Here is a 27,757-nt window from a genome sequence, read left to right as displayed (position 1 = left end):
TGCCACCCATACTCTTAACCCCTGCCTGGAAGTGTACGCCGTTTTAGAGCGTGAATCACCAGTGTAGGATTATATAGAGTGAGTCATGTCAGCCGAGGAATGCCCACTGCGCCATTCAAACAATGTGTTGGTGGAAACATGTTGCTATGTACGTGGTGGGCTGGACAGTTTCGGAGGATACATACATACGGTCAGAAAAGACCGTTGGTAAAAATGATTGTCTACTTTGATTTTCACCAAAGTTGCTTAAAGGGAAAGTAATGGAATTGGATCAATTTTTTATTACTTTGTCACAAATTGAAGTCATTGATTGGATTTTGAAATAAGTAAAACACGTTGCTGATGTTATTAAATGAAATCTTTTGCTGCTCTAAATTTGTTGTCAGATTTCCGTGTCTTTCGCTTTTTACAGCGTGTACCTGATTAGTAAGTTTGTATCTGTGTTACTAAGATAGAGAAGAGATGCTGATGCTGATGCTGATGCGAGCTAGAAGATGCTGCAGTAAGAAGAGCTGTTTTCAGATATACTATCCGACCATCTGGTTGTGTTTAGACATCGGCTATCTACTCATTCCATCAGCCTCCTCCCTTTCTCATCTTCCTCTGCCATCTTCCCAGCTTGTTTATCTGTTTGGCTTTGTGTACGGGCGAGGGACATTAGTCAACGTTCAGATGCGCAAACAGATCTGATTGTGGCGGCTTCCATGGTTTCCCCCTTTCATCCCCGCGTTTAGGTGTTCAGCATCACCCGCGGTCTTCTCAGACAGAGACGTGGCGAAATAATTTCATTAACTCCTCTGCTTGTGCAGCTCACACTGCAATTCAGGCTGGGGTGAGGAATAAGGAGGAATGGAGAGACTCTCCCCTCCCCTTCCCTCCCCTCCCCTCCCCTCCCGTCCCCTCGCTCAATCTCTCATCACACACTGCAGCTCCTCCCTCCACCTTGCCTTTCTCCAGATCCCCTCCCTTCGTCTGTGCTCCTCATTCTCCCCGTCTCCAACCCTCCTTCGCTCTCCCTCAATCTTTCAGCCTAGCAGACACTAACAGAGGATACACCCTCCCTGTCTGAGTGTGTGCGCGTGTGTGTATGTGTGTTGCTCTCTGTGTGAACCGCATGTGTCAGTGTGTATACACGTGTGGCTCCGCAGCTGACGGGAAGGACTCATGAAGTGCTCTGGACTTGGATATCAGATCCTTCTCCCTATGCATGTTTGCCACATTTTTTTAACAGCACCTTTCCATTAAAGAATCTCATTCTCCTCCTCTTGGGGCAGCATATCGATGGAATCTTCAACCCTTTCCCCAGAATTTTGGATTTAATGAGCAGCCGCTGTGGAATGAAGCAAGCAATTTCTGGATTTCCTTTATTACAGCTCTGGTAAGGATGTCCTTCTCCCTCTCTGTATATCTGTCTCCTTTTCTTGCACTTCCCACCTGATTTACTCCTCATAACATATTGACAGGTGCAGGCAGTGCACATTATGGAACGGAGGAGCAGTCAAATGAAGCAGAGCGAGATATGTGGGACATGGAGAGAGGGTGAAAACGAGGATGGGCTGGCTGGGGAGTGTGTGTGTGAGAGAGAGTATAGGAAAGGAAGCAGGGAACAGAAATGTGTGCCGACACCAGCAGCGTTGCCCATGCTGTCAGAGGCTGGGGGGGAAAAAAATGCTCCACTTGGTTCTCGCTATTGATCAACTGTTATTTTCAGCCCCCATCCCTCACAGATAACTTTGCATGGTTTACCTGCGAGTGATAGCATTAGTTTTGGCATGCTGTGGCTGTTGGCAGGGAGCACGGATGTAGACTCTGAGTGTGCGGATGTGTATTTCCATGTGCGCACTGCCTTCTGCTCATGACATAGGAAAAATGTGTGGATTTTTGCTCGCACAGTATGTTGTGTAGGTGTGATGCGTCAAGGTGGGACTTAGACTCCTTTTTTGGAGGCTCGCCTGCAGCCCTGCACATACACTTGCAGAGATATTCTTGGCTTGGACTGGGATGTAAAATTACGTCCTCCCACCATGTTGATGTGCCTGCTTACCTGATGGGGCCTTCTGTCTACAGCTCTGACTTTAAATAAGATCCCTGGGTACTGACTGGAGATGGATGACTTGTGGATGATAAATATTCAGTTATTTTAACAATTTCTTTTATATTTTGATCACGTAGTGTTCTAATTCTCATCATAAGAATCAATACTAAACACAAATTGAAGACTTTTTTTTTTGCACTTTTCACTTTGTGAGTTGCATCTTCATGGGCAAAGTGGACATTGCTATTTTGGTCTGTTCTACACACTGAAGGATTTTCTTTCCTTTTATCTACACAGCTGCCTTTTTATGCTCCGTCCATCTTTCACTCTTGTCTCTATCAACTCTACAGGGAGACGAGAGCTTGTTAGAGGGGAGAGGGTGAGAGATCTCGGTATCCAAGACAAAGACAGAGTGGGGGGAGCTTGTGCTGGTAGGAGAGGGAGATTACTAGTGGATGATGGAGAACAGAAAGAACAAATGAGAAATAATATAGCTTGTGAGAGATTGACAGGAGGCCAGAGAGGAAGATGGGATGAACTGAGAAAGAGAGAGCGTATGCTAATGCGCCTCAGAATGGGCTTTTAGACAGACAAACCTCTTCTGAGGCTCAGTCTTTTGGCATTGAGGAGGTCAGTTTACACACACATCCACACATCTCCAAAGGAAAACATGTGATAGATAGACGAGGACCTGCATCTTGCACATGCCTGGCTGCATTTCCTGGAAAGGACATCAATATTTATCACGTTTCCCATTTCAGTGTCGGAACCAGGGGATGGAAAAATAATAAAAGATAAATCAAATTACCCACCTTGGGCAGACTTTGTGCTTCTGTTTCATTTATAATTCCATCCCAGCACTTAGGCATGGCTGACTGATGCTGCTGAATATTGAAATGCAGGTGCCGCACATGGCTCATGTTTGCGACGACTGTATTGCAGAGCTTCAGTCAGGTTGGCGAGTCACTGTGAGATACAGTCTGTGCAAGCAGACTGGCTCAAATTCAGAGCACTAAATGGTTTCCTCTAATTAGTGTATCACACATCATGCACGCAAAGGTTTAACAGTTTGTTAGTTTGGACACCCAAGGTGCTGAATTGTCTTTAACAGTATGAGACTGGATTCACGGGTTTTAGAATAAACTGCACGGATCAGATTTGACTTAGCAGAGCACTTTTAAGGGTTTAAGCACAATCGAAGATATCCCAGGATGCATCACTGATAAATGAAAGCAGATTTTTGAACCAGCCGTAATCTGCTAATTGATTGGTTTATTTGGTAACACACGCACACACACACACATGGGATATCACTGCTAGCAGGAGTCATTTTCACCATACTCGGCTGCAGTGAAGGCTTGTCATGCAGTGGCTGACTTGCATCCAAGAGTGACTCACGCTGTCCTTGAATGCTTCTCCACCCACAGCCAAGAAGCACTGATACAGCCAGTCGCCAAATGAGAAATTACAACTCATTTTTCCACAACTTCCAAGGCAGTCATTCTCAGGGCCATTATAGCGAACAATGGTTATTACCGATGTGGTTTCATGATTTACAATGATGCATGAAATGAAGTTGGCAAATTAGTTACAGCAATTCGCAGCTAATGGTGTCCATAGTTGTGGACCAGCATTGTGAGCTCCTGTGGATTTGAGCTGCTCATCCTGGTGGACTCACTGGCTAGACACAAATTTAACACACGGTGTAAAAGTCTCACTATGATGGTTTAAATGAAATTCAGTGGAAAAGGCTTTAATATACTTCATAATGGGCATTTAATTCCTAAAGGAGGCAAAACTGCTACAGCAGCATTAGGCAAAGGTTAGCTTATTACCACAAGGGTATCCAAAATCCTACCCTTTTTTAACAGCACATATCAGAATTTGCAGCGAATTGTGTTAAAGTCTCCTTCACGGATATACTGACTTAACAAATAATTTACTGTAAATGTAAAATACTTAATGGAATAAGAATAGTTGAACGAACTCCTTTATTTTTAACAAAATTACAAATCTGTTACGAAACATCACAATAAACCAAAAGCTTATCAGTTATTGGTTTGCCAGCGTAATGCAATATTTGCGACATGTACATACAAATATACATACAGTGGTGTGTGTTTTTCATGTTTGTCACACCTAAATGTTTCAGATCATTAAACAAATTTATAAATTAGTCAAAGATGACATAAGTTAACACAAAATGCAGGTTTTAAATGAAGTACCTTTTTAAGGTCATGCCACAGCCTCTCAGTAGGATTTAGGTCAAGACTTTGACTAGGCCACTCCGAAGTCTTCATTTAGTTTTTTTCATCTATTCAGAGGTGCTTACTCATGTGTTTTGGATCATTGTTCAGCTGCAGAACCCAAGTTCTCAGATTGAGGTCACCAACAGATGGCCGGACATCCTCCTTCAGGATCGTTTGGTAGACAGCAGAATTCATGGTTCCATTTATCACAGCAAGTCTTCCAGGTCCTGAAGCAGCGAAACAGCCCAAGACCACCACACTACCAGATTTTACTGTTGCTATGAGGTTCTTTTTCAGAATTGAACTACTTTTACCACAGATGTAATAGGACAGACACCTTCCAAAAAGTTCAACTTTTGTCTCATCAGTCCACAGAGTATTTTCACAAAGTCTTGGGGATCATCAAGATGTTGTCTGACAAAAATAAGATCAGCCTTTATGTTCTTTTTGCCCAGCAGTGGTTTTCGTCTTGGAATGCCTTTTTGTCCAGTCTCTTTCACACAAGGCCATGTAGGTTTTTGCCTCCTCTTAATAATAATAAAAAAAACTTTAAAACTTTAAAAACTGCATTTTGCATTTGCTTGTGTTATCTTTGTCCTAATTTGATGATCTGAAAGGTGTGACAAACATGTAAAAAAAAAAAAAAAAAGAAGAAGAAATCAGGAAGGGGCTGTATACCACTGTACATGTATACACATGAATATAAAAGTATGTAAAAAGTAGAGTTAAGACAATCCTTTTTGAACTGACCAGTTTCCTTCTATTAACAAGACATAAATACAGTGCATTCAGTTATAAGTAAATACAGACTTGGAGGGATTAAATTGACAATTTAAAATAATCAATCACATCATTTACATCTTTGGAAAAAATACCAGACTTTAACTGCATTTTGACTGTTATTTGTTCCATGGAACATATGGAAATGATATTTTTATGCGATTGTTGTATTGTGGGCAGGTGAGGGTTCCACCAAGATAAGGCGATCATCTGGCTTGTAATCAATAAGAGTGTACACAATATATTTTTTTTTCTGACTATCCACCAGTCCCACTGGGGCCTACAATATAATACCTAGGGTCCAAGATTAAATCAATACCTAGGACAGATAATATCTCTGAGTGGATACATTGCCAATGTGAATTCAATTTTGGGCATTTCCAGAAGATATGTGTATGGTCTGAAGTTTAAATTGTAAAAAAATCTTATTCACATTTTCCAGGCTGGGCTATTGGTATTTTTATGAGCTCTTTCACACACCCCTTCCCAGTCTTTGTCCTCATTAGCCACATATTTCTGATTCCCATTTCTCCATAATATCTAAGGTATCCCCTGTTATAAATGCAAGCATTTATACACTTTTGATTCTATTTTCATACTATCCTTCTCTAAATTGGAGCTAATTAATACTGGCTCCCAATCTTTTGTGACATGAGGAAGCTTCTGATTTGTAAATATTTAAAATGGTCCTTGGGGCTGAGCCCATATTTATCTTTCAATTGTGATTAAATGATTTAATAATACATCCTTTGAATAGCTGATGGATTACAGTGATCCCTTTCTCTGCCCAGCCCTGAAAATCCAGATCCATCCTATTTGGTAGAAAATCCCTAATATTAACTATACTTCTTGGCCTGGATATTGTTTCCTCACTTTCCAAGTAGATATTTTCCAATCATTTTTTATCCTCAATTTCTCCCACTTTCTAAAAACTGCTGGGTTAAAAAATAACCCAGCCAAGGGTTGGTCAACGATGGGACAGAACATGTTCTGGGTTATTTTGACCCAAGTGCTGGGTTAACCCATTCAACCCAGGAAGCTAGGTTGCTCATTTGACTCAACCTACGTGTCAGAAGCCATGAGTAGGCCTTTTAAAAGACACTTTATTTCTCAGTGGCAGTGGGAATTCTTCCATCAGCATTCTGATTTGGACTCATTCATGGAATGGAGGTTCAAGGTTGGCTGATATACAGAATGATATCATCCACGTATAGTGATAATTTATATGTTTTATTTCCAATTGAAATCTGATATCTCTGTATTGGCTGTTATCAGTTCTACTAGAACCTCTGATTGCAAAAAGCAATGGAGACGGGACATCCATTTTCTCAAGTAGCGCTTCTAAATCCTACCAATCTAATCTGCCAAATGCTGTCTTGTTCTCCTTCTCATTAAGTGCATAGTTAAAAACTCTGCAGTAAAGGGGCTAGGTTTTTTTTTTTTCAAGCCTTTATAGAACTTCCTGGGTACTGATCGGGTCCCAGGGCCTTGTTATTTTTTAAATTACCAATCACTTTTTCTATTGGCTTTATCACTGCTTTTGAGTTCTGTTCATTTAAGTTAACTAAATCAATTTAGTCAAGTTCTAATCTTTTCTTCCTTTCCAGTCAACACTGGGGATTCACTGAGTTATCCCTATGATGCTCTATGAACCCTCAGGAACTGCTTTTAACTTTTGTATTTGGATGTATTACTAGGCCACCACAATGATGATTGTTATGTTTTCTCAGCAAAGGGTACATCCCTCCCTGACATTTTGATGTTTTGCAAAATTATATCACAGTTCCTCCTCTGTTGTACCAGTTTTCATTTGGGATGTGCTGCCACTGTGGGAAATTAGTACAAAGCACAAGTCAAATGTTTCCAATTCAGTCAAATTATTGTTGTTTTCCATGATAAAGAAGTAAAGAATTGCAAATATGAATGAATATGTTAATCTGTTCATTCATACAGACAAAATAAACCAGTGGCTATATTATGTTTTTTCATTTGTGTGGCATGTGCAACACGTCTTATGCCACTGTTTAGAATTTTATCAACTAAACAGTAGCTTTCAGCTTTTCAATAACTACACTATTTCCGCATGTGATAATCAAACTATTTCTGCCATTGTTTTTCTGATAGATATGAGTTCTAATATATGCATTTACCAAATGTAATACTCAAATGAGTATAAACATAGGTTATTCTAATCTAAAAAACAAAACAAAAGACAAAGCTGAAACAAAAGCAGTTGGACTTGTTGAGTTGCTTGAAGACATTTCACGTCTCATCTAAGAAGCTTCTTCCGTTGACGAGTGGGGAGTTTATGGTTTTATTAAGAACATCTGTGGCTGTCCCCTACCTGAAACAAGCAGGTATTCACTTGTAATCGGTTCAAGGTTGGCTGTAAAACATTTTGGGTTATACAGTGTGTTTAGAGTGTGTTGTACATAGAGGATTAAGTATGTCTCAGTCCATCTCCTCTGCTCAGAGAGTGGTTTTCCAGTTTCACATAAACAGCTTTCTTTACTCTTCTTTTGAACCATCTGTCTTCTCTGGCTAAAATGTGGACGTTGTTAGCCTCAAAAGAGTGCCCCTTGTCTCCCAGGCGTAGGTGGACATCTGAAACCTGACCTGAGGAGCTGGCTCTGTTGAGCCGTGCACATGGCTCACCATGTTCATTTCTCGTGGTGAGTTGCTGGATTTGATAGAATGTGCATGGTTCCTAAGGAGGTTATGTAAACAGCAATCTATGAATTTATGCACTTAATATATAATAATACACAAAAAATGCCTCATGCTGATTTTTCACTGCTAGTGATCAGTGTATTTTAAGCCAGTGCTCTAAGGTGAAGGGTCTTTTGATTATCAAAGAACTACTGCAGGTACACAAGCAAAAACAATAATGCTTATCACAATTTAGTTTGTAGTGTTGTACAAATATTATTATTATTATTATTTAAGAACTGCAATGGGCAAACCTTGTTTGCAACAATGCTCTGATCTCAAATCTAGTTATGAATAATCTAATTTGATCTCCATAATGACCTCCATGTTTTAAATGGAGCCTGGCCTCCATTTAAAGCACGGCCTTGTGCACTGTAATTACTGGGACACAACGCAGTGCTGGTTTTATTGATCATAATTTGGAGACTGTATCTTGCAAAGTCACCTTAATGCACTTTAATAATATGCAGCACCCCGATGCTTCGTGCCTTACGTATACACCTAGGAAAAGAAAGCACATGAGCCAACACTGCTTGTGTTCAGCGGAATCATACTGTGAACAGAAAGCCTCGGCTTTCTTTCTTCCTTGTCACACAGTGAAATACAGTTTCTGACACTCACCCACAACTGAGTGAATCTGCTTCCGACAGGGAGCGTTACTGATGAGGGGATATGCGTGCACTGAGTCAGATGCACCTTAAGAGAACTAGTGAATTTGACACAGTTCTGCTTGGAATTATATATTTTCTGTGTTGCCTCCAAGATCAGTCTCCCTTTACAATTTCTTTGACGTTTTGTTTAACCTCTTAATTTTGTTTCAAATAGTTGCTTACAGCTAAACTAATGATGAACAAAATTATAATTACGTTAAAGCTCTATAGCTTCTCTTGGCACATGTACAGTGACACCTACTGAAATCAGGGGGGTGGTCACATGTGTGTCATAGCTGCCAAACATCAAGAGCTGCAATGTCGTAATGATAGAAATGCCTTCATATTTATGGTAAATCTTTAATTTCCTCTTTTTATCATAAAAACAGAAGGCTGCAACCAACAAGAAATGACTATAACGGGGTTAACTTCCTACTCAGCAGCAAACAGTTCACTGAGAGAGCTTTGACAAATAGTTGGCAATTAACACATATTTTCTCCTAATTTAATTTCAGATTTTCACCACCTCGGTTTAGCCCACCATTAATTTGCATTTGTCAAAAAGCGTGGGGCCTAACGTCAGAGGCAATTTCTCAGACCCTGTTTTTGTTTTTTCTCCGTTTGTGACGTGCATACAAGCGCTGTAGGTTTTCACACCTATTAGGTAACTCAATGTGCCCTCTTGATGAAGTATCAATATGTGGTTCAGGATGTTTTTCACAGTCACCGCAGGTTTTATATAATCTAGACAATTGTCTGCTGTAATGTGTGAATGAAACTGAGACCATCTGTATGCAGGTTTTTCGTATGCAGGTACCGTGTGCATTCAGCCCCTGAGAATGTCAGTGAGTCAGCATGTTGGCGGCTCGGAGTCATTATCATGGCTCACTTTTAATGTCGAAATTAGTCCTAGCTACCTATTTACCTAATCAACACACACACAGAAAGTTGGAGGTAAAGTCAAAAATGGTGATACGTTCGACCTCATTTATCTCCCAGTGTGTGTGTTACTCTGACAGACTCCTCACAGACCCTGCTCTGTGACAAATATCCCAAAAGCAGTAACACTCACAGCTTGCTTGGAAACATTCACTGAAAAAGAAAAAAAAAAAGAAGACATAATTGAAACTCTGAAAATAGTACTTATTTGTTTTAGATTCATTTCAGTCTCAAAGGAGCTAGTCTATTGCATAAGCACAGCTGGGTGAGAGGTGCCTCTTTCACGAGCATCGTTCCTGGATCACTTCCCAGTCCTGACTGTACTGAAGTCTCCACTATGATCATCGGCAGTCGAGAGTGAAAACACAGGGTAAAGCAAGCTGCCAATATTTCTAATCATCGTGGATGATGCACTCAGAGCTCTATTTTGGGCTCACCAGGAAAAGGCACTGTCTGAAAGAGCTGTAAAATAAATTGTTTCACTGAATTTTTTTTCCCAATGTTACAAGGTTAGAGAATAAGTCGGCATACATGGCAGAACACTGAAGGTATGAGTACCAGCATCACACATGTGGTCCAACAAGGGCAAATGTAGCTGATCAGTTTAGCGGCTTTTAAGATCACACGTGAGCATGTGATTGCCACATGCACCAGAGTGGACATAGGCTTTTCCTGTCACAGTCAAATGATCATGTGTATGAGCTTGTTAGCAAGCAGCCGAGCCTGTAGTTGGGTGCTTACTGTGGAAAAAAGAAACAAAACAAGACAGTTGACAAGCAAGACCTAATCATTACATACTCCAGTAAGCATAGGGCTTTGCAGAAGTTCAGTTTTGAGTTACTAAGATATCTGTCATGGAAATTCAAAAATTGGTTAGAGCAGCCTTATGTTCATCAAAAATAAAAAAAAAACAACTTTAGGCATCCCTAAGACAGCTAGAGTAGATATTTAGCAAATGCACCAGATGTTGTCGAGACAATTGTTGGCCCATATAACGTCGGCGTGTATGTGCATTTTAACAGCGCCAAGCCAGTCGAGGTTTTATGTGACAGAAAGAGCTTATATTCGCCAGATCTCTGTCATCATTAGTATTCTGGTCACTCATCTTGGTTGGCTGTTTTCCATCAGAAATAGTTTTTTGCCTTTTGCACATGGCAGTCCTTCACAACAACACATACATTTTATATAGTTGACTGTGTAGAGTGAGTTTTGAATTGCCTCCAGTCCCAGACAGACAGATTTCTCAGAAACTTGGAAGAGTAGTGCATTTTGATTTAGTTTTTTAAGATGTAGATAGTATATCGGCTTTTGTATGATACAACTGAGGATTGTCCTCATGCTCCAGGACAGATATAACAAGGATATGTCATATTTAATTTGAAGCAAGCACCCCAGTTGTTGTGGTCCTGAGAATGTCTAATCCTAAACATCAAGGCATTGACCAAAAAATGCTGAGAAACCTAATTACGACTGGGTATCCAACTGAGTTGATGCAATCCTGGTTCTCAGTGTCCCAAATACAGTTTTACTTATTTGTTAATGTTGTCAGTGGTTCCAGAGATATGTAGTATTTCCACTGTAGCGTAACTCTAGTTGGCACATCTTTGAGTTAATGCATCTCTATTCTGTGGTCATACCTTTTGAATCCAATTAGCTTTCTGGCTTGATGGTGTTCTCACTGTTGAGGCTCTTGTCATAGTTTAGATCTCCCTCACAGTTGGACTAATTTTGCGAAACCAGTGAGATTTCTAACGATAAGATGGAGGAAATTGCATATATTTTAACGATTGATCTGTGGATTTTATGACTTAAATCAAGAAAAGTGATTTTTAAAATCCAGCTCCACTGATTACACTATCTGTTGTAATCTGTACTAATTTGGCTGTTTGGGTCACCTAGGATGTGATATGGTGGAAAGTACGATAAAGGCCAAACATTGCAGGGATCTCTTGTTTATGTACATGGTCCAAATGCTTGAAATTCAAAAACTGTTTATTTAAGATTCTCAGTAGAACAGGACAGTGCTTTCTCGTGTGAACAAATTTTAGAAAAGTTGTCTAAAGCCTCTACACTCCAGTGGTCTACCCGCACAGGCATTTCCACTCAGAACCTGATTAGATCTCTTTTCAGGATTGTGTGGGTGTCTTCTTGTCTCTCTCGCTCTCCTATTGGTTTTGTTGCACCTGGAGGGTGCTTTACACCTTTTATCAGTGCTATTACAACATGGACTTTATCAATATCATTGGATTTCAATAATTGTACATCTGAGTTCTAACTTATAAGATAAAAGCACTTGTGTCTAACATGTAAAATAACGTTTGGGTTCTCCCATGTAGTCATACTCCATCGGTTTCAACAATTCAGGCTGTCACACTTATGTCTGTGCCTCAGTGATGTTTTAGTAGTATACATCAGATTTACCTTACAGACTTGGTAATAATTTATTGCACCAGGCATCCACGTCAGACAGTTTGTGACAAAGGGTCTAGCCTAGACTGTCATAACCTCTTTGTCTGAGTTTTTTCTTTGCGGGAGGTTCTGGAGAGATTTATGTAGTCTGTACGCTCTATGTAAGCCTTTTGTAGTCAATGGGTCAATGTTTCATCAACAGTCCAGAGATAATAAGATAAGATGATCATTTATTGGCCCCATGGTGGATCACACAGCTTTGCCTGTAATGTGCCTGTACATACACTGAAAACATGTGCGTGCGTGTGTGCATTGTGGCACATGTCTGTAGCATGTGTTTGTAAATGAGTATCATCACCTCCTAGGGTGGGTGATCTACATAGCATGACGTTAACGCTGCATCACTACTCATTACCTGCTCCAGTGGGGAGTAAAGGCTGCCAGGAGCAGCAGAAAGGGGATTTAGATGGAAAAGGTTGAGGCGGTGGCAGGCTGCCTCTGTCTGCACTCTTCAACTATAATGGCCTTAAGAGGGCCAGGCTCAGGTGAGTTTTCCTCACTTAAGCCAAATTGGAAAAGACCCTTGAAGCCCATCCTAAGCGGCAGTGGTGAGCTAGCGATGATCTGTTTGTGATGGACATTGCTAGGGTATTATTATCGGCTGATCATATTGTGGTTCAGGAAAGCCTTCTAGTGTAATAATAAAAAATACACAGGCGATCAGCTTAAAAGGAAGCGAAGCCAATAACTCTGTGGAGATTGTGATATTGTGCTGGTTTAGGGATTTATTTCCACTAGGGGTTACCTTCTACCAGTGGTGATTTTGTTTTGGAAATTCTGGTGGGGCAATGCCATAATGCAATCCAGAAATACCATAATCAATACCCTCACAGCAAAAACACAGCAGCAAGTGAGAGAGAGGGGACAATAGCACCTCTCAACAAACAGGTGACAACAAAATCGCAGCTGGATAATGCCATCACACAAAAATGCCAGTCTGACGACATATATCAATAGCGCCACTAAATGGCAGTGTTCAGCATCTCACAATATCAAATACTCAAAATCGAAATAATAATAATAATAAAAAAACACAGCACAATACAATACACAGCAATCAATATAGAAAGTCACAACACAATATACCACAGCAAAACAGCCATTTCAGCACCACAGACAGGTGAACATCTCCGTGGGAAGCGCACACACACCCACACACGTATCGCCAGGAACACATTACACAAATTCCATTATAATTCAAACAATATGTAAACCACGCTATCAGTTCTATTTAGATTAAAAATAAATTAGATTCACTGAGTGCCTTTTTGAAAAGCTCACAGTTAACCAAGTTTTCCTTTCAAACCACTCCTGGTTGAATTACCTAGTTTTGTCTTTTCCCTCTTGAGAAATGATTAAATCCTCTGGTCAATGTGCTCTTAAACGTTTTACGTCCAACTACTGCTCAAGTGGCAAAGTCGTAAATTGCACACTAGCCAAGTAGTCACCTCAATTCATTATGCATTGAATGAATGAAATGAGAATTAGCTTACAGTTACCCTACATGCTTTAGCTGAGCTAGTGAGACCTGTGCTGTCCCAGTCCCTTGCTTGAAATCAGCCAAAGAGAGGCACTCTCTTGCCCACAGGACACAGGAAAACCTATAAAAGCTTATAATCCTCCCCTGCACAGCCGCGCCCTCCTTTGTATTGCTGACATAGGTTGACATATACATAATATTTTTTGAAACAGTGAATTACTTGGGTAAGGCCAAAAAATAAAAATATGGAGCTGGAAATTGACATATTAGGTCCTCTTCAAATCAGACATCACAATGTCATGACCACATCTGAAGCCAAGTAAAGGTACCAATGAAGATGAGTTATTTTTTAATTGTGGCCACAGTTTAACTGACAGTAATGGGATGGGCCTGAGCATTCCTATTCTGATGACTCAAATTGTTCAACTTTAGGTAGATGACATGTCATTATAAATTGGTGTACCTGAAAGGGCAAACATACCCAAAGCAAAACTTCACAAAAAAAAACTTTGAATAGATTTCATTGAATTACCCATAGCGTTACAAAGTTGATGTGTTGGAGTGGCCGCAGCAGATTGGTATTCCATGAGGCCACCTGCTCAGCCCTTTAAACCAAAGCTGACATTTAATTTGCAACCAAAATGAGGTGAACTTTCTGTGAAACGGGTCACTTTACTGCTGTAATCGAAGCGCCCCCTCTTTGCTCTTAATCTGACTTGCACTGTGACTGGTGTGTATGTGGGACATACAGTGACAAAAAGAGCGATTATAACCCCTTCTAATGTCGACACTGTCATAAAATATGAATAGCATTTTCCAATTTCTTGGTCACTTTTATCCGAAGTATCTTGCAGCAATGTAAGTGAATACTTCAAATAATGTATCAATGGGAATCTGAGACTTTAAAGACAACTTTAAGCTGCCATCGGAGAGCAATTGCTCATTTGTAATTTGCACTCTATCTCCAGTTCAAATAGAATGTTGTGACTGAATATGAAGTGTGGAGAAATCGTTATGACAGAAACAGACAGTGAACAAAACCCTCAAGGTGTGGAAAGGGATGGAGATAGTGAGAAAGAAATCCCAAATTGTCCCTTGATGCCGCAGCGAGGCAATCAGCACCTTAAAGCCACAGTGTTTATGTGACTGGGATTGTGGAACCTCTCAGTCTTTGGTGGGAAAATATGTAAAATATGGTGACACGCTTCTTTGAATAACAGTACTTTCATGCCCTATACACATACTCACCTTGGCTTAGCTGCCATTTGACTTTATTTTATGTGACTTATGTCGTTATCTGCCAGGGCCTATGGAAGTTATTTTTCATTCCTCAATTTTGTTATGATATCATCTTCAAAACCAGCTGTCCTCCAAAAGTTTTTTTTTTTTTTTTTACCAGAAATTGGTTGGGAAACCGGTTGGAAATTGATTTTCACAGGTTCCTCCTGGGTATTGTTTTTCTTTGTTGTTTGTTGCCAGTTACAGCCAACCCCCTTCTAGGTCAGGCTAATAACGTAATCTTTGTCACACGTTTCCACTGAGCACACTGGGTTTAGTTTCAGGGTTGTATTATAAAGCTTGCAGGCAGGCAGGCACGCACAGAAAAAAGAAATGAAGAAAAAAACAACAACAACAACAGAGAATGACCTTATGTCATAATTTAATTATAATGAAATAATAAATAACGACTGTGATTTCACACACACACACACATATTGCACGCTTGTGAAATAAAAGTGCTGCAGCTAAAGAATCTGGTTATCTGTCTCTACCATTTTTATTTTGAGAAATCATTAATCACAGCATGTTCCTCTTACGCAGAGCACGTTTTTTTTTTGGCATCCCAACTACAAGCTGATTTGGTTTTATGTTGTCTTAGGACCTTTTGTTATAGAGGATGTCTCGTAAATGGAGCCACAGACTAGTATTACCACAGATGTAATATAAGGTGTGCAAGGTGTGTGTGCTATGTGATGTGTATGTGGGAAGAAAGGAAGAAAAGAAAAATAGGAAAGAGATGATTACTAAATTAATAATTGCATGCAAAGTGGAGGAAATAACATTGCTAATTTGATATTTTGTCAATTGCAATATCATTCCTTATAATTGTTGCTAATAATTGACTATAATAATGGAGATGAATATGGTAGTAACAGTAGTGTAATACAAAAGTAGTCAATATGATACAAAAGAGCATAAAAGTCCAAATTAGGGAATACCAAGATTGAAGATCACTTTATTGATCCCTGCAGGGAAATTATTGAGAGATATAAAGCGTCAGATCAGCCACAAAGACAGCGTTGATTTTTTTGTTTGTTTTTGTTTTGTTCTATTTTTAAGACTAGTGAGCAGAGGGCTGACCCATCACCGGATCACTTCCAAAAACAGCCTCCAGACCCTGAGGAGGGAGCCTGTTTATTAGCTGTCAGCCTGTCAGTCTAGATGTTGCAGGTTTGACAGAAATAGGTGAAATAAGAAATGAGGTGGTGGCGTGGCCCCGCCCCTTCTCAATGCTTTCCATTTTCTAGAGGGGCACTCAGCGTGACCTGAATTCATATACGCTATCATGTAATTAGTGGGTGTTGTTGTTGTTTGCTTGTTTGCTTGCTTCTGTGCTGGCTGCTCATGCATGCGAACCAAAAATACTTTTATTGCAGTCTTAGCTTGCTGTATATGTTCTACATGTATCATGATTATAGTACTGAATTTGATAATATTGATTAATAATTATATATATGTGTGTGTGTGTGTGTGTGTGTGTGTGTGTGTGTGAAATTGGTTGATGTAGAACTTTGAATACTCTATACAAACAGCAGCCATTTCCACGTCGATCAATGTGGATAAATAGAGTCTGATTATCACTGCAGGACGGCATTTCCCTGTACATATTGTGCTTCCATCTGCAGTTTCTGATAAGATGGAGACCTAGCAACACACACGCCTCTTTGTAATTGGACATGAGCGAAACGGCATTGTGTGCACATTTTATATCCACAGTGTACATGTAATTTCTCACTTTGTTCTCTTTGCATCCTAATAGCTCTAAATGAGGGACCTGGTAATAAAACACGTTAGCGTTCAGTCTGTGTTTTCGTATTTAGTAATCCCAGTTTTGTTTATTTGTTGATTGTTGATTAAATTGAAGGAAAGTATATCAGAGTCAAAAACAGAGTGACACTGCCATTTTTCTTCTTCCTCTTCTTGTATGTAAAGGCACAGCGCTTTTTTCTTCTAATTATTCAGTGTTAATGAAAGATTTAATGTTACCTCTGCCTCATGAATAATTTCTCCTACATTATGGCGCCCAACAACTTGTTTGCTTTTTTTGCATTGCAAACCAGGTGATTATTGACAGTTAACAATGTTGTGTGCATACAGTATACCAACATTGCAGCTCATCCATAGCGGGTGTGATTTTTCTCCAATGAGGCAGTCCCATTGCAGAATTATCGGGCAAGTTTAGTTTTAGTTGGTCTTCAGTCCAGAACTTTGCAGAGACATGATGTTAGAAACAGAATCTACATTTTACGGCTATTTGGGGATACTCAGCCTTGACTTTGATCCAGAGTGCCACCAGAAATATTATGTCAAGCAAACTTTTCAGCCAACTGAAGTGGACATTCACCAGTGGGTCATGGATCCTTTCCTTCGCATTTTTTGGCTGATCTATATGTCAAATATACCTCTGCCGAGGACCTGAAGAGAGTTGTCATTCCCCCCTGAAGTAACAACCTGAGTTAACTGAGAAAGATGTTACACGTGTGAGTAATTACTGCCCGATCATAATGTCTGTCCATGGTTCTATACCAAATGTTTAGCGCTATAGCACCATTCCATATCACAGCTCAGTAAAATGGGACCTATAGTGCTAGATGATATGATATCGATAGTTTCAAGTATGTTGAATGTAATTAAGTGTTGACCTACTTATTTCAGTTTTCTTGATCGTGGCCCTGGTGTTACTTGGTGTCAGATTGGATCTAAATGTTGCAAGGCTCCTCACTCCTGGTGAAAGATTTCCTTTACAAAATCAGGACAATGGTACTTACTCTCAGTGACCAACAAACTGACTTTTCCGCAAGAGGATTTAATAGATACCAGTTTCTGTGAGGTGTTAAACCTGCTCTTGATCGGATTTCATCAGGATGTTACACATAATCATGGATTGTCCCATCTAACCATACGCACACTACTGTAGGCCAGTATTCCTCTCCGCATTCTTGTTTACACTCGATTGCCTTGCTGTGTCTGTAGCTGATTTTTTGCTGCTGCAGTGGCCCCATTTCCTGGCACAAATCATCAAAGTTTCATCTCATCTCATTGGTACTGCTAACAGATGGACCGTCTTCCACCGCGGGGAGCCAGTTTAGCACACCACCAGTGTTTTCCCTGCTTCTGTGTACATTTTCTTCCTGAAAAAAAACAACAACAAAAAAAAAAACACTTTTCACCACCTGTCGTAGCTGATACTTCTTATCAGTCTCTTGTAGTCACTTCCAGTGATTTCAACGTATCTGTGACAGGGGATCAGTGCTGCTAGGTGTTTGTACTTAGACAAGAGAAACCTGCACTGCATTTGAAAGGCCTTTAAGGTTTTCAGTAAATCAAGTGCTCTTCAGGGTCAATTTGAGCCTTTTTCGAGACTAAATGGTTCATTTGATACACCAACCCCAAACCATGAATGATCATTTGACATGACATTTGTCCTGCATTATGCATGAGAGTTCATATTACTCTCATGTCTAAAAGGCTCCGATCAGCTGCTGTATCAAAGACCAAGTCTGAAAATGTTGATGTTTATAAAATATAAAAAAACTTCCTTTTTGTATTTCTTTGGCTTGCACCCACTTTGTAACTCTGGGCCAGATACAGTTTGCTATGATATATTGTAACAGGACTATATGAATATAAAGATAAAAGGTCATTCCCTGCAAGCAACGAGTTTATTAAAGTCATAAATATTTCAAATATGCTGGTGTGAAAAAGTATGCAACCCCCTCCCCCTTGAAGTCTTCTATCTAAAAGAGGATTGTATGCATATGTATTTTAAAAAGCTTATATAATATTGGCTGTGAGTACTCAGCCTGTTTGTTACTAAGGTCTAAGTAAATCTACCAATCATCTTTCATAACTGGTGGCAGCTGGACTAGACGCACAAAGACCTTATAACTACCAGCCTTGTTCAATCACACCATGACTGACTTTGACTATGTTTGATGAATGAAGGTGAATGAAGGTGGCTGGAAGGTCCCAGCAGAGGCACATTATGCTAAGATGCAAAGAAACTCCAGAAGACTCAAGGAATAAGGTAAATTAGGTGTGTCAATCTGGGTAAGTTTAAAAATATTTGTTTCTAAGGCTCTCAGAGATCCTGAGTGAAAAATAATATCCACAAAGAGAGAAGGATTAGAACAACCGTGAACCTTGAAGTGCACAAGTGTTCGACCTCCCAAAATTTTTCCAAAAGCAACGCGGGTCTCCAAAGTCTCGAGGAAAACATCCAAGGAACCGTAGACCACTCTAGGATGAATAAAGGTCAGTGGCCATGACCCCACTATCTGACAGCCTGAGCTAAAATGGTTCCCATGGGAAAGTGGTAAGGTGAAAACTACTGCTAACCCAGAAAAAAATCATTAAAGAAGACGTGTACCTTTTATATCTGAAGCAGCACACAAAATTCCACCAGCATGAAGGCGGTGGGGTGTTGTCAAGATGCTTTGCTGCTTCAGGAAGGCTTGCCATAGCCGAGGGAAGTAAGAATCCTGCTCTCCAACAGAAAATCCTCAAGGGGAACCTCCGCTTAACATTTTGAGTTGAAGCCAATGCACTATACTTCCTGCACAAGTGAGATAAAGCATATATGGTTTCAGTTTTAAATCTGTACTTTAGGGTGTTTTTATCTCATGTCCTAGCTTTTACACAGCGGTCACAATGTCTGACCTTTTCCTGCTTGTTATTTCTGACATGACAACTTATTTTTCCTCAGCTCTTGGTTAAAGTTGTGTATTTTTGTCTGGCGAGTTTGAACAGACCATGTAACTGTTTGGTTCCTGATAACTTTGTTAGTGAAATAATACAGGTTTGGTTACGTGGCCTCAGTCAAATCGTAGTTGTTGTCGTTGCTCAACAACCTCTGCCTCTGTTTTTATTATCCTTCTTTGTTGTGGATTTAATTTTCACTGGAGGCGACATAAAGGTACCTGCTGGACGGATATTTTCAAAGCCAACAAGACATAATAAGAGCAGAGTAGAACCTCTGTTTTGCTTAAACAGAATGAGTACAACATTTAATTTAATGGAACATTAAGCAGTGTTGTTTCTTAATCTGAGCTCGATCAGTGATTAAGGAATTGTAATGCAGCTTGTACAGAGCTTGTGGTGGCAGGGCGAGCGACACAAAGTCACATTTAAATGGTGTACAATCTGAAATAAAGCTAATATCATGTTGTGAACTACTGTAGTTACAGTAGTTCTGTACCAGTTCAATTTGTAGTACAGAGCAGTACAGGGAAGTGAAATATAGCGCATACCTCTGAAATGGAAATGCTTATCCGTTACCTACTGCCAATTTAGAATCACCAGTTAACCTCACAAGTACCCAGAAAACAAAACTAACAAACTAAACAAACAAACAAAAAAAATGTTTAGACACAGGGAGAACATTGCAAACCAGCTCAGGTGCGGCTACATCACTTTGTCACCATCATAAGTGCGTCATAATTTGGCAAAAATCTTACCAGCATATTTAAATTTGAAGCCAAAATGTACATACATACATTTTAGAATACACTACGTTGGACTCACGTCTGTCTCCCGCTGGGACGTTTCCTGTGCTCCACTCAGATGTGTCTCTCTGGCTCTTGTTCTGTAAGCCTGTGCGCTGCAGGGAGTTTAAATCTCTCACTGTGGACATAAGCACAGAAATGATTAAATGTATCCTTGTTGATGGGGATGTGGAACTGTGGGCCACACTTACAAGATTTAGAAATAAGCAGAAAATTGTCTTTTTTTTTTCTTTATTTCTGTGAATTAATGTCCTCTAAAAGTGTCATTTTTCAACAAAATTAAATGTGAGTCTTGCAGGTTATTTATTCAATTCTAACCCAGCAGATTATGTGGTATTTGTCACGAACGTGTCCTTCAGCTAGTGCGGCTGACATTCAAATCTCATTTACGTCAGCTGACAAAGTGTCCAGATAAGACAAATATAACAGCCACGACTCAACATCATCTCTAAAGGCAATTTGGTTTTTGTGTTTATTTGCATTCTCTGTTGATGGAAGATGGAAATGGCAGTTTCTGCTCCTGCCTGCATTACTCACAGCTTAAAGTGGCACTAAACAATCTGTTACCTGGAAAACATGATGGGACTAAAATAGCTACGAGCGCCGACTAAACTTGAGATGAGTTTAGGACGTTTTTTTTTGTTTTTGTTTTTTTTGTTTTTTTTAAGCTGTTGGCTGCTCCTCACAGGTTAAATTTGATATGGTTTGCAGGAGTGTCTTGTGATATAACAACCTGAAGCGAGTGAAGATCTGGCAGAAGATCGCTCACATTTGTTCCCTTTCAGTACAAAAGAAAAAAAAATCCCTGCCTGTTTACTCCAAATATCCAAGTAAGAGTGAAACAGGATGAAAATACCTCACAGCGTGTAAAAAGTAGGCATCACGCTCAATTCAAGTTTGAATCATCTGGCGCAGCATGGGCTCACCCGTGAACTTACCGCTCCTGCGTGTACGCCTGAATGTAACCGCCTTTGGTGGTACTGTCAGCTCCTCACCATATCCTTTTGTCTTTGATCTGGAAACGGTTTATGATATCAATTTACCTGCTGTCCCAGTTCTGCAGTAGCTGTTAACAGCTGCTTAAAACACTCACCAAAGCTGTTTTTTATTGATGGTGGCGCAGGTGCGTGCCAGTCATTCTGTGGAACTGAGTCGCTTTACGAGCAATAAAAGAGCTGAAAGATTGGGTGCCTCTGACAGTCTGACAAAAAGCGATATTGGTCTCATCCAAACAGCTACATTCTGGTTGACCTGGAGTGTTAAATGTTATGACTGGTGGTGAAGCGTTACAATTCTCTCTCTCAAAATTATAAATATTTTAGCAAAGGGAATTTAAAATCAGGGACGAAGCGATCGTTGAGAAGACTGAGGCTAAGCTCAGTGCTATTTCTGGGGCTATTAAGGGTATGAGGTCACGAAGCAATGGATGCCATCTATGATTATGTACAGTACACGTGAACTACCTGTCAAAGGTCTGGACATACCTTCTCATTCAATTCAATTCAGTGAGAAGGTATGTCCAAACTTTTGACTGGTAGTGTATATTAATGTTGATTGTGATGTGTCAGTTGGTCTGTGATATTCATGACTGCGCTTTAGTGAAGCGTCGGTTGGGTTGGTTTGTCGTGAAATGAAGCTCGGCGGAAGTTCGGGACAGAAAGACGTTCTCCATTGTCACATATTTGTGACACTCTTTCTCTCAGTCGAATATTGAAACTTTCCTGCATATCCATTCCAATGGTCTCAATCGGCCAATCGTGTCATTGCTTTCAGACTCTGAGTGTGTTCTCCTCTTCTGCTGTCAGATGTCATTTCAGCGGAGGAGACTTCCCCCAGACTTTTCACTGGGGTCCAGGCTGAGCTTTCTCCTCTTCCAGTCATCACTAGCACCACTAATTAGACCAGACAGTGTTTCATCTAATCAACATGGCCTTACCCTCCCCCCCTCACACCTGATGATGTTACTGTTGGGTTACTATTGGCATTTCTTCCATTGTGCATCGATCATAATTTCATTTCACTTAGAAGGAAGTCTCTCCTTATTGAAATATCATACATGTACTCATGTCCCTTTTAGAACAGATTGTAATAATATCGGTGATTGTTTAGTGATAAAACAACATTGTCACCATTCAAATTTGTCAAGGTTATTTCAAATTACCTGCACAATATACAGCCTTAGCCTGCAGTTATAGGAATAACTAATACTGATCAAAAAATGCAAGCAAGCAATTGCATCGTTTTAATTTAATTATATTCATAATGCTTTATTTGCTTTATTTTATTTCCTCCCATGAGGAGGAAAGCGTGTGGCAAACTAGTCAACTAGTACAGCAGTTCATTTGCAAATTAAAACAAAAAGCGGAGGCTGGTCCGCTAATGCAGTGACAGCATCCACAAAGCATTTAAAGTGCAAGTGTATGGTTTATGAGTTATCAGCGTGTACACAGGCACAGTGACTGTTTCCTGTACCACCACTGTTTCCTGGGTCGTGGAATTAAACCAAACTTCCAGTTAGTTTGTTTTACATTCATGCAACCTGAAACAACCTGCCTTCTTGATTACACTTAAACAATGGTAAAAAAAGATAAAATGAAAAAAATAAATAAATGATACCTTCAAAATATCAGCAAGTGGATACTGATAACTCGCAGACGTTTGGTGTAAGATCAAAGCGCTGCCGTGCCTGAGTACAGAATCACAGGGGTTCCTAGCTTGTCTTTAGACTCAGTTTTGTTTAATATTTTCCACCTGAGAACAGAATAACTGGACCAGAACGAGTGGATATAGCATTTAGAATGTCTACAGCTACATATATGACTAAACGCGTTTTCTTGCCTCACGCATTTCTTACCATCTTCTAAATGTGGGAGGAAAATCCATAGAGACTGATTGGAATACAGTTCAGCTTGATAAATTCTGACTCACCACCTCTGTATTTTATGCAGCCCTTCCAAAAGTACTCTTTTATATTTCCTTCATTCATCTGTTTACAATCTACATGACTGTGTTGTCGATGTCTTGACTTGGCGGTTATCGATACAACATGTAATGAGGAGGAGGAAAGGGGTGTCGGACTAATGGGATGCAGGCTACATTGACCGGAACACACCATCACTTACCACTGCTGCCGTGTGCTCTAGACTGTATGATGAGTGCTGCTGCTTTCACCACCACTGTGACCACCACATAGCCTCTGCTGGCTTTGGTTTTACACACCCTGCACTCGTGGTTGGTTTCATAGTGCGCTCTGCTCATTTATTTATGTATTCCTACTGTGCTCATCTCCTACAGCACTGGCAGCCATTTAAGAACTGTTCCATCCCCAAGCGGGGTTAAATGACTTTTTATGCAACAACTTCTTATCAGCAATCCCTATCTGACTTATGATTTGTTGATGCGACCACCGCTCTGCAGAATTTCCCTTTGATCGGGTCCAGAGTTGCTTTGTGCAAAAGTGTATGAGCTAAGACGTCGATGAAGACATCTAATCGTGCCGTTCTGGTGGTTTGTTTATAGAGAAGTTCACCCCTCAGGCTGTAGCTACTTTGCTGTTGGCCAAGTATGAGAGATTACAAAGAGCGCAGATTTCAGATGCATTTTGATCTGTACCTTGATCAAAGACCCTTCACCTTAAAATAAGTAAAGATAAAAAAATAAAATTCTGAATGAATGATTGGTAATCAGTCAAAGCCTAGTATTCATGAGGTATTCCTAATTTTACATGCTTTTTTTTTCTTATTAATTATAGATGAAGGGAAGGGGGATTTATCCGGCAGCTTTATCCCATCTGTTCACTTAATGCCAAAGGAAACACAAGAAATTGCTCTTGCAACTTCATTAAAAGTCTAAGGCCTATTGACATTTAAGGACAATACACGATTGAATAGAGACATAAGGGAAAGAAGAAATCTCCAGTCTTTTCATTCACATGCCCATGCCTGAATGAATGACTGAATGAATGGATGAATGAAAGAAGGAAACGCTATCTTTCTGCTGTCAGTCCCTGGCTTTGTGATGGATAAAACTACTGGATAATTGTCACGCGTATGTGATAATTGTTCGAAGTTGCATATTAAGTTTTGCAGCAGTGTACTCGCAGACACTGATTTAATTTGTTATTTCTTGTTTAGATGTCTTTATTATGTAGTTAGTTAGCAACTACAAGGATAAAATATTTTAAAAGGCTCATTTTTGTAATGAACACACATCACAAGTGGGATATTTTTCCTCTTGAGATGACCAATTGCAATGATGGCAATTGCGCTTTTTTCTGTGTGAAAGAGGCAAAATTCAAACGCAAAAATAAGCAGCTTCTTAGTAGGCAGTCTTTAAGGTAACCGAGGACGCATTGTGGGTTCCCACTACACACCACCTCAAAATGTGTGAGTTCACACCTGTATTTTAAGCTGGATACTCGCAGGTCGCGAGGTCTGAACAGGGCCTGTGAGCAGTTTTTACACATTAAATACAGCCAACACGCCATCTGTTATCTCTTAGTGATACCGTTATTACTTGGTTCTTCCATACATAAGCTGAGAAGTTAAGTTGTCCTGGCGCTGCACACCAGAATGACCGTCCTAATGTAATTGCTGTTAGCGCTGCAAAATTATTCAGAATATTTAAATAATGAATGCCGAACATATATTCCGTCCTGAGGGGTAACAGTCTTAGAGGGTCATTCGATTCGTGGGCCAACCATTAGTAATTACACAAAGCTGCAGTGCAGCAAACGCTGCTCTAGTAACTGCTCTCTTGTGCGTTTGTTTGACTGTTTGGTGATCCAGTTTCAGTTTTTATTGTGCGCCATATTTATGTTCACACATTTAGTTTTGTTTCCATCTCATTTCCAGAGATTGTGCCGCGTCTGTGTTAACATGCTGATTTATTATGAGTACTGCTCTAGGAATATTGTTAGAGCAGATTTGAAATTTAGTTTCTTATATTCAATAAAAGGCCCTTTCCTACATATCATACCATGACTCTCAGTATGTGTTGTGTTGTTGCGTTCTACTGTCATGGATGATTATTGACGGAGAGATCCAGCCTCCAAATAACTCATACGACGCGGCGTTTGGTTGAGTATTCCCTCAAGTCAGAGTGTGAAATCTTGTACGACAACATTAGCGGCCCACTACAAAAAAGAAAAAAAAATCACGCATTTTGTCGCCACTGTCAATTTGGGCTTGTTATCGACTGGTGCACTAAACTAAACAACCATTCTAACCCCTCCAATCAGCTACGTGCACCGTACCTCCTTTGTCATTTCTCTCTAGAATGTTTACACTCAGCAGGTTTCCTTCATTTCAATCAGGAGCCGCCAGCACGGTGATGCCTGCAAATCAGGGTCCTCCGTTTTGATTGCTTCCCTCCTAACACCTGATGCTAAAATAGTTTTGCAGGGCAACATTATTCAGCATCTGATGTTATTTCGGTGATGGCTTCATGAAAAGTCAATACAAAACTAAATAATGCCTGATTCTGCCTTCCAGTCTAAACGATTCTTTTTTTTTTCTTCCGGTTTAGTCAAGCATGTGACTAAACGAGCGATAGAATACGCCTTTACTGTGTTTCATTTGTGTTGTCTTGTTTATCTAAAAGTGACCATCATCTAGGTTCACTATGGTTTCGTGTTAAAAATGCAAAAAGGATGATGACACATGTCAATACAGAAGTATAGAAGAGTCTCAGTGTTCACTTTATGCTTTTTTACATCCTTAAATTACATCTCGCTGAATAAAGATAATAGAAGTCACCACAGGCTATTGCACGAGTCACCCTCACTTCATCATAAACTTACTGCTTTAAGAAGCAAATGAGGAGTTTTATGACTCTGGAATCTGGAGATGCATTATATACCCCTACCATTCGAAGGTTTAAGCACAAAAGACAGCTAAGCAGTCGCACAGTTACGCGCAGGTAGGGGCAGTTATGCAAATACAACTCAGCAAGCGGTGGCTCGAGCTGCACAGAGGTCACTCACCAAGGCAAAGGTGCATGAAATATGTTCACCAACACGACACAAAGTCATGCACCGATGTCAGCCTGTGTGGGAGGATGAAAGCTAATGGACAATTACAGTGCAGATTCATGTGTGCTGTCTCTTAACAGGACTCCATTTACCCCCATTTGTTGTGATTTATTTTGTCTTTTAAATAGAAAGGCTAAACCACTTTATTTGCATTTAATGATTTAAACAGTGTTGCTTGTTATTTGCATGGGCTGAAATTGGGTTTAGCGAAATTGTGAGCTTTTAAACATGTTCAGTTGAAATTAATGAACTATCCGGGCTTGTGCAAGCATAGAAACATTTTGTTTATTTCATTTATTTATTTTTTTAAAAAAAAGCACGCTTCAAATAAGAGCCATGAGCTGCTGAGGTCACACAAAGACACTGTGGAAAAAAATGGGATTTTTTGAACACCTGCATTCATATTCAAAGCAGAAAACAACAAATGTGAATCTGGTAAAACACGGTTTTATTATGGGGCATGTTTAACAGATTCAGAGAAAAAAAGACAACCAATCAGAGCTATCGAGTTACAAACAAATTCAACTCCATGGCACTCAGGTGACTTCTGTTTGTTTGTTGGTTGGTTTGTGAAAACGAATGCGTCTTAGGTTAACATCTGTGTTAATTTGGAAGAACCTCATTCTTTGCATCAGGAATGTGAGGTAACAATACACAGGCATTTCTCTTCTCTAAGTAATGAGGTATAGGGTGAGTGTAATGAATCAGTATTTTAAAGGTATCTCCTCTCAGTGGTTTATCTGCAGCTGTAATTTTAAGCCTGACGTGATGTTAAAGATGGAACTGTTATTGGCCCTAAAACAACCACAAAACTCATCAATAGCAATCTCGATTTTATCACTAAATCTATACTTTACTTTACAGTGATGAGATGGATGAGGCTCAGGACGGTTTAAGAGCGAGGTAAAGGGCCACTATGTGTTGGCTCCCCATCAAAAAGCAGAGAAAGGTGTGTTCAGTTATTTATGTAACTCCATTAATGTGGAACAGTCTTATAGGAAACTCACAGAATTAAAGTCTACTTTAGTGACTGATAACAGGTTAATTGGTTTTTGAAAAACAGAAGCTGGTGTGTGTGTGTGCGTTTGTGTATACCTGAGTGAAAAAGAGGCTGAGGGGAAGGTCTACTGTGTAGTTGTTGAGGGTGTTTTCATGCCGAGGTCGTTGTTCAGAATCCTGCATTCAGTTAGTTTGGGCTCAGCAATCATACTTTGTGTCGGAACAAATCAATCGAGCTGAAAAAGGTAAGAGAGGGTGGTCTCGGCCTGTTTGAAATTGCTCCCCAAAGCGATTTGTTTGCACAACACGTTACCCACGGACCCAATACAACAACCCAACGCTGTCACTTCTGATTATATAACCAAGCAGTTTACCTGATTTCTCTTTGAAGGAGAAACTGTCAGATGAATAGGTTGTTGTGTGCCCCCAGAGCGCCTCTTCTCCTTCAGAGGTGTCTGCCAGGAGCAGTGCACCTTCCCAGCATATACAGCGCGTAAAATAAGTATTGAACACATCACAATTTTTCATAGGAAACATATTTCTAAAGGTGCTATTGACGTGAAATTTTCACCAGGTGTTGGTAACAACCTGAGTAATCCATACATAGAAAGAAACCAAAACAAATAAGCTC

The 27,757-nt window shown here is 40.0% G+C and overlaps 1 protein-coding gene across 2 annotated transcripts in view; it reads left to right on the top strand.

The window, feature by feature from the left end:
• Positions 1-1,050: 1,050 nt before the first annotated feature.
• The window catches only part of lingo1a (leucine rich repeat and Ig domain containing 1a), a 121,452-nt gene continuing 94,745 nt past the window's right edge, over positions 1,051-27,757 (top strand). For both annotated transcript variants that reach the window (XM_047596991.1, XM_047596990.1), the window contains exon 1: positions 1,051-1,378. The gene's annotated coding sequence lies outside the window, so the exon portion shown is untranslated. The remainder of the gene's footprint in view (positions 1,379-27,757) is intronic.

This window comes from Mugil cephalus, chromosome 10 (assembly GCF_022458985.1).
Source record: "Mugil cephalus isolate CIBA_MC_2020 chromosome 10, CIBA_Mcephalus_1.1, whole genome shotgun sequence".
Classification (NCBI taxonomy): domain Eukaryota; kingdom Metazoa; phylum Chordata; class Actinopteri; order Mugiliformes; family Mugilidae; genus Mugil; species Mugil cephalus.
Note: the sequence above shows the minus strand (reverse complement) of the source record. Positions and strands in the feature narration are given on the sequence as shown.